This window comes from Tupaia chinensis, unplaced genomic scaffold (genome assembly GCF_000334495.1).
Source record: "Tupaia chinensis unplaced genomic scaffold, TupChi_1.0 Scaffold000523_1, whole genome shotgun sequence".
Lineage (NCBI taxonomy): Eukaryota > Metazoa > Chordata > Mammalia > Scandentia > Tupaiidae > Tupaia > Tupaia belangeri.
In genome coordinates this window covers 777,442-785,552 of record NW_006160036.1, presented here as the reverse complement: position 1 = coordinate 785,552, position 8,111 = coordinate 777,442, and the positions used below count along the sequence as shown (strand labels likewise).

General features: G+C 41.4%; 1 protein-coding gene across 1 annotated transcript in view; it reads right to left on the bottom strand.

Moving 5' to 3' along the window:
- Nucleotides 1-8,111, bottom strand: part of ZFP90 (ZFP90 zinc finger protein) — a gene marked incomplete at its 5' end in the record, with an annotated part of 12,436 nt that overhangs the window by 2,636 nt on the left and 1,689 nt on the right. The gene's annotated exons all lie outside the window — the stretch shown is intronic.

The window sequence follows — 8,111 nt, the reverse complement described above, 5'->3', positions numbered from 1 at the left end:
AAGAAACCAATGAAATATAAACTATACATTACTCTGCTTTGAAATTAGTCCTGTAGCCTAGGGAGAAGACCCAAAATGGAGGAAAGGAAGAGTGAAGAGAGATGATAGGAAGGGATGCAGATCCAGATATGTGGCAAGCCCAAAGAATGAGGAAAGCCCATCAAGGAGGGCTATTTAGGGAGTAAAGGGAACATGGAGTTTTAGGTACAGATACAAATGGAACGAGATCATAGTCTATCTTGCAGGATTCTATCTACTCACCACACTACTTGTCCATTTTATAATACATCACAAAATCTATCTTGCTGATAATACTTACTTCATAAATTCTCTAAAGTCTTCTCTGAGGTCTAGGTCTCCAAATCCTGCAGAGAAAATCTATAGCTACTGATTTAATTGAAATGATTCTTTGATGTACTTGGAAGCCAAGGCCTATACTTCACAGCTGAAAAAAACTAGTATTTCAATTACAAGTAGGCTATACTTTTTAAAAAAGAACTATTTAATTTTATTTTATTTGTTTATTATTATTTTTTAATTTGACCAGAGGAGAACAGAGGGAGAGAGAGAGAGGGGGAAGGTGAGAAAGTAAGCGACCAGGTCCAGGACTTGAACCTCAGTTGGTCATGTGGAAGTTCAGTACCCTTAACCACCATGCCACCTGCCAGCCCATGGGCTATAATTTTTAAAAATCTATTTTTTATTATTATTATTATTATTATTATTTTAAAGAATTATTTTATTTAACCTTATTTATTTATTTTAATTTGACCAGAGAGAGAGAGAGAGAGAGAAAGTGAGAAAGTAAGCTGCCAGGTCTGGGACTCAATGGTTCACCATGTGGGAGTCCAGCATCCCTAACCACCATGCCAACGTGCTGACCCCATTATTATTATTTTTTAATTTGACCACATGGAGACACACTGAGAGAGAATGAGAAAGTGAGAAAGCAAGCCACCAGGTGCAGGACTCGAGCCTCAGTTGACCATGTGGGAAGTCTAGTGCCTTAACCACCATGCCACCTGCTGGTCCTGGGCTATAACTACAGTCTATTTGAATTCTGGTTGTACACTAATCACTTCTATTAACCAAAAGGATTTATTTCAATCTGCCTAGTAAAGAAATTTCTAAATTGGGACCAGCAGTTGGCATAATGGCTACTTTGCTCGACTCCCATGTAGTTGACTGCTGTTCAGGTCCTGGACCCGGTGGCTTAAACTTATGCTGGGTGTAAGTTCATGCATGTCCAAGATGCTGAGAGGAGAATGGAGCCATCCCATTATTTCTTGCTTTCTGTCTCTTTGTCTCTCTCTATCTTTCTGGTGAGCACATGCGCCCTATAGCAAAAAGAAACCTCTACAAAAAAAAAAAAAAGAAAGAAAGAAAGAAAGAAAGAAATCTCTAAATCTCTGTTTTCCCTCAGAACGACAATTTCTAAGTTCTTACAAGGCAATCTTTAAAAACTAAGGTGGGGGGGGACAGCAGATAGCCTAGTGGTTATATTGCTGGACTCCCATGTGGGTGACTGTGGTTCAAATCCCAGACCTGGTAGCGTGCAACTCACTCCAGGTGCATGCACATGCATGTCCAAAATCCTGGGAGGAGAATGGAGAAGGGTATTGAGGCATGGCCATTCCCCCCAGGGGATGATTTCTCACTTTCCCTCTCATAGCCTCTGTCTCTGTCTCTCTCTCTGATGAGTGCACATGACTTAAGGCAAAAACCTCTTTAAAAGAAAAACTGGGACCAGCAGATGTCATAATGGTTATGTCACTGGACTCCCATGTAGTCCCACATGGTTGACCATGGTTCGAGTCCCAGACCTGGCAGCTTAAAACTCATGCCAGGCACATGTGAGCGTGTGCCCAAAATCCCAAGAAGAGAATGGAGGACAGGGATTATGGCATGGCCATTCCCCCTGGGGGGTGATTTCTTGCTTTCCATCTCTCTGGCCAGTGCACATACCCTATAGCAAAAATCTCTCTCTAAAAAATATCCCAAAAAACTAAAGGTAGGGGGCTTTCTGGGATAATGGAAATGTCTATATAAACAGGAATTTGGGTCTAGGTAAATGTATTTATCAAAACCAACGGGATGATATATGTAAGAGTTATACATTTCATTATGTGTAACATTTTCTTTAAAAAAGAACATACCCAAATATTTAACTCTAGTTAATGATACACATGCTGAAGTGGAATAAAGTAAATTCATGTCTGTTACTTACCTAAAAATGCATCAAAAAGTAAGATAGATGGGCCAGCAGGTGGCATGGTGGATAAGGCTCTAAACTCCCACATGGCTAGCCACAGTTCAAATCTCAGACTTGGCAGCTTTGTTTTCTCACTTTCTCTGTCTTTTTTCTCTCTCTGTTGCTTTCTGGTGGGCACAAATGCTCTTTGGCAAATTAGAAATAATAATAATACATAAAATTAAATAATTATTTTTCTTTTTAAAAAAGAATTATTTAACTTTATTTATTCATCTATTTCATTTGATCAGCTAGAGATAGAGTGAGAGTGCCAGTGAATGAGAGAGAGAGAGAGATAGGAGGTAAGCCACCAGGTCCAGGACTTGAACCATTGTTGGCCATGTGGGAATCCAGCACCCCTAACCACCACACCACCTACCGGCTCCTAAATAAATAATTCTTTAAAGAAAAGTAAGATAGAGGGGTCAGCAGGTAGTGTGGTGGTTAAGGGTATTAGACTCCCATATGGTTGACTGCAGTTCAAGTCTCGGATCTGGCGACTTGCTTTCTCAACTTCCCCTCTCTCTCTCACTCTACCTCTCTCTGGTCAAATTTAAGTAAATAAATAAAATAAAGTTAAATAAAATAACTCTAGGGAAAAAAAGAAAAGATAGATTGATGAATAGATGAAGAGATTTTTTTTTGAGAGATTTTCACTGTAGGGCGCGTGCGCTCGCCAGACAGACAGAGAGAGACATAGAGACAGAAAGCGAGAAATCACCCCCCAGGGGGGATGGTCACGCCGCAATCCCTTCTCCTCCATTCTCCTCTCGGGATCTTGGGCACACACGCACACGCGCCCGGCGTGAGTTTTAAGCCACCGGGTCCGGGACACGAACCGCGGTCGACTACGTGGGAGTCCAGCGACACAGCCATTACGCCAACTGCTGGTTCCCAGATGAAGAGATTTTTGATAAGGAAAATATAAGAAAACATTAGCAATAACAAACATGATACTCTTAGAAGTAGGTATGTGGTGTTCAGTTGAAATTTTTTGTGTTTGTAAAGATGCACAATAAAATGCAGAGAGGAAAAAATACAACTAATCAATTCTTCTAGGAGCTTGATGTCTTAGGGGAAAAAAAGACTTTAAAAAATTATTTTAACTATTTTTATTTATTATTATCATTTTTTAATTTGTCTAGAGAGACAGACAGAGACAGAGAAGGAAAGTGAGAAAGCAAGCTGCCAGGTCCAGGACTTGAACTGTGACTGGTCATGTGGGAATCCAGCACCATAATCAGTCCCAAGATTCAATCTTTTGATAACTAAAAGAAACCAAAACTGTTAGATAACACATAGATATAGATATAGATAGATAGATTTTTTTTTTAGAGAGTTTTTCTATAGGGTATGTGCACTCTCCAGAGCGACAGAGACAGACAGAGAAACAGAAAATGAGAAATTACTGCCCCGGGGGATGGCCATGCCGCAATCCCTTCTCTTCCATTTTCTTCTTGGGATCTGGGGCATGCATGCATATGCCCCTGTCGTGAGTTTTAAGTCGCCGGGTCCAGGATTCAAACTGGAGTTTTTCTATAGGGTATGTGCACTCTCCAGAGCGACAGAGACAGACAGAGAAACAGAAAATGAGAAATTACTGCCCCGGGGGATGGCCATGCCGCAATCCCTTCTCTTCCATTTTCTTCTTGGGATCTGGGGCATGCATGCATATGCCCCTGTCGTGAGATTTAAGTCGCCGGGTCCAGGATTCAAACTGCAATTGACTACATGGGAGTCCAGTGACGTAACCATTATGCCACCTGCTGATCTCAGATAATATATTATTAAATCTGAATTTGTGTAGTATAAATGATGTAAGTGGTATTTGGGATTAGGGCAAAAGAAAAAAACATATTAATATACTTCAGGTTTCATGGATTTGATAGACCTTGAACTATCTTTGGATAGGAAGAAAGTACTATCTAAAGAAGGAAAGTGCATGTTACTTGGAGAATATTAAAGAAGTTCAACATAAGAGGAGCTTGTTTGGGGGCCTGCAGGTGGCATGGTAGTTGAGGCACTGGACTCCCACATGGCTGACCATGGTTTGGGTCCCGGACTTGGCAGCTTGCTTTCTCACTCTCTCTCTCTCTGTCTCTTTCTGGTCAAAACTGAAGAATAATTATAATAAATAAAATTTAAAATAAAAAAAAAGAGGAGCTTGTTTTAGAGGAAATAGATAATACTAGAAGGTATAATAGGGTATCTTTAAATCAAGGGAGTTTCTTTTAAAAAAAAATTGGTAGGGGGACCAGCAGTTGGCGTAATGGCTCTGTTGCTGGACTCCCACGTAGTTGATCGTGGTTCAAGTCCTGAACCCGGTGGCTTAAACTCACACTGGGCACATGTGCATGCTTGCCCAAAATCCCAACAGGAGAACAGAGGAGAAGGCATTGTGGCATGGCCATCCCCCCAGGGGGTGATTTCTCGCTTTCTGTCTCTCTGTCTATCTCTATCTTTCTGGCAAGCGTACATGCTAGAAAGTTAAATATAAGTATTAATACAAAGTTAAATATAAGTATTTAATTTATATTTATTTATTTATTTTAATTTGAGCAGAGAGGGAGAAATGGGGGGCATGGGGGAGAGAGCAAGAGAGGGAGAGCAAGAGCAAGAGAGAGAGAGAGAAAGTGAGAAAGTAGGCTGCCAGGTCTGGGACTTGACTCGTGGTCGGCCAAGTGGGAGTCCAGCGCCCTTAACCACCATGCCACCTGTTAGCCCCAAGGGAGTTTCTATTTCCTATAATGAGGTATATGGAGTAATAGAAATATTTTGTTAGAGCTGGTGATTTATGAGGATAAAGCATTAAAATCTGGGGCCAGCAGGTGGTGTGGTGGATAAGGGTGCTGAATTCCCACATGGTCGACCATGGTTCAAGTCCCGGACCTAGTGGCTTCCTTTCTTTTTTTGGAGAGATTTTCACTATAGGGCGTGTGCGCTCACCAGACAGACAGAGAGAGACATAGAGACAGAAAGCAAGAAATCACCTCCCAGGGGGGAGGGTCACGCCGCAATCCCTTCTCCTCCATTCTCCTCTCGGGATCTTGGGCACGCACGCACACGCGCCTGGCGTGAGTTTTAAGCCACCAGGTCCGGGATGCGAACCGTGGTCAACTAGTGGGAGTCCAGCGACATAGCCATTATGCTAACTGCTGGTTCCCGTGGCTTCCATTCTCACTTTCCCTTTCTCTGTCTCTCTCTGGTGGTCAAATCAAAAGGTAACAATAACAAATGATATTAAATAAATAATTCTTTAGGGAAAAAAAAAAACAATATAGAGGCTGGCAGGTGGCTTAGTGGTTGAGGTGCTGGACTCCCACATACTGACCACAGTTCAAGTCCCAAATCTGGAGGCTTGCTTTCTCACTATTTCTTTCTCTCTCTCTGTCTATTTCTCTCTGGCCAAAATCAAAGAATAATGATAATAAATAAAAATTTAAAGATAAATGTCTTAAAAATAAAATCCAATATGGTCCATCAACTGATGAATAGATCAACAAAATGTCATACAATGAAATATTACTAATTAATAAAAGGCAACGAAATAATGATATATGCTACAACATGAATGAACCTTGAAAATATGCCAGGTAAAAGGAGCCAGTCACAAAATACCACATATTAAATAATTCTACAGATATGAAATACCCAGAGGCAAATTCATAGAGATAGAAAGCAGATTTTAGTTGTTGGGGGATGAGAGGAGTGAGAAATAGGGTGTGCTAATGAGTATGGAACTTTTTGGGGTGATGAAATGTTCTTAAATTAATGGTAATGTTTGCAGAACTCAGTAATTATATTTTTAAAAAGTCATTGAACTGTATACTTCAAGGGTGAATCTTATAGTATGCAAATTATCTCTCAATAAAGCTATAATTTAAAAAGTCTGATATGAATTACAGAAAAAAAAGACAGAGTGATCAATTTGGACTAGGTATTATAATAACCTAAGTCTGGAACCCGAATGAGAATGTCACCAGTGGTAAAAGGCCTAAAAATCTAAGATGCTTCTTAAAGAAAAAGTAAAAACTGGGTTGGAAGAAAAAGACTAAACTGGATGTGGTGTGTGGCCCAAGGGACTTGAAATCCAGTGGTCTGTACTCAGCAAGGGTAGAAATGGGTAACGGGCAAGGTAGTGAACGTGCTGGCTTGGGAGGAAACATGATTAATTTAAATTTTACATATTCTATGGCAAGTTCATGGAACTTCCTAAGGGAAAGGTTCTAAAAGATGGAAAAAAGTGCCCAGGGTACAAGTAAGGAAGATTATTGGGTCTACAGCATAGAGTAAGAACTACAAGGGGCTGGCAGGTGGCATGGTGGTTGGCATGCTAGGCTCCCACGTGGCCAACTGCAGCTCGAGTCCCGGACCTGGTGGCTTGCTTTCTCACTTTCCCTTTCTCTCTGTCTCCGTCTAGTCAAATTAAAATTAATAATAATAATAACAACAACAACAAATAAAAGAAAATAAATCTTTAAAAAAATAATAAGAGCTGCAACTACAAGAAGGTGTCCTTTAGGGGGATAATATAAAGAGAAAGATGAGGGGACAAAAGAGCAGATTCTTTTTTTTTTTTTTTTTTTGAGAGGTTTTTTGCTATAGGGCACTCGCCAGACAGACAGAGAGAGACAGAGAGACAGAAAGTGAGAAATCACCCCCCAGGGGGGACGGCCACGCCGCAATCCCTTCTCCTCCAGTCTCCTCTTGGGATCTTGAGCACGCACACACACGTGCCCAGTGTGAGTTTAAGCCACCGGGTCTGGGACTCAAACCGCGGTTGGCTATATGGGAGTCCAGCGACATACCCATTACGCTAACTGCTGGTACCAAAAGGGCAGATTCTTTAAGACAGATTCACTTGGGGGGAAAAGCAAAAAGAGCTGAAGACCTAAGACCACAGACTGCTTAAGCCAGAAGACTAACAGAGGATGATATCGAGACATAGCAGATGGCATAATGGTTATGTCACTGGACCCCCACGTGGCTGACCAAGGTTTGAGTCCCAGACCTGGCAGCTTGTAACTCACACTGAATGTGTGTGCATGCATACCCAAAATTTTGAAAGAAGAATGGAGGAGAGAAGATTGCGGCATGGCAATCCCCCTGTGGAGTGATTTCTCTCTCTCTGTCCTTCTGTCTTTCTCTGTCTCTCCAGCAAATTCATATGCCCTATAGCAAAAATCTCTCTAAAGAAAAAAAGAGAGGATGATATCAGAAGAACCATGGAGGGAAGCAATGACTCAATTCAGTATAAACTTGGGATGTTTATGTTGAAGATGGTGTTGCCTTCCAGACAGGTGTTTCAAGAGGATAGTCAGGAAAGAAGTCTGAACGTAGTTTATAAAGGAAGGGAGAATCAAGGCTGTGGATATCTACAAGTCTAAGGTATCTAACACAAAAATAAGGAGGAGACATGGGAGTGCAAGTTATATCTGAGTAAGAAAAGGGGTCTCTAAAGAATTAAGGGAGATTGAGGACACAAGAAGAGAAAATAATCTAGCAAGTAGGGTTATAGAAAAGGCAGAGACCAAGGGCTGGCCAGAGGCATGGTGGTTAAGGTGCTGGACTCCCACATGGCTAACTATGGTTCGAGTCCCAGACCTGGTGGCTTGGTTTCTCTCCCTCTCTCTCACTCTGTCCCTCTCTGGTCAAACAAATAAATAAAGTTAAATATAAAAATTTTTTTTTAAAAAGGGACCAGTAGTTTGTGTAATGGCTATGTCGCTGGACTCCCATGTAGACAACCACGGTTTGAGTCCCGGCCCCGGTGGCTTAAAACTCACGTGCATGCCCAAGATACCAAGAGAACGGAGAAGGGATTGTAGTGTGGCCATCCCCCCTAGGGGGTGCTTTCTTT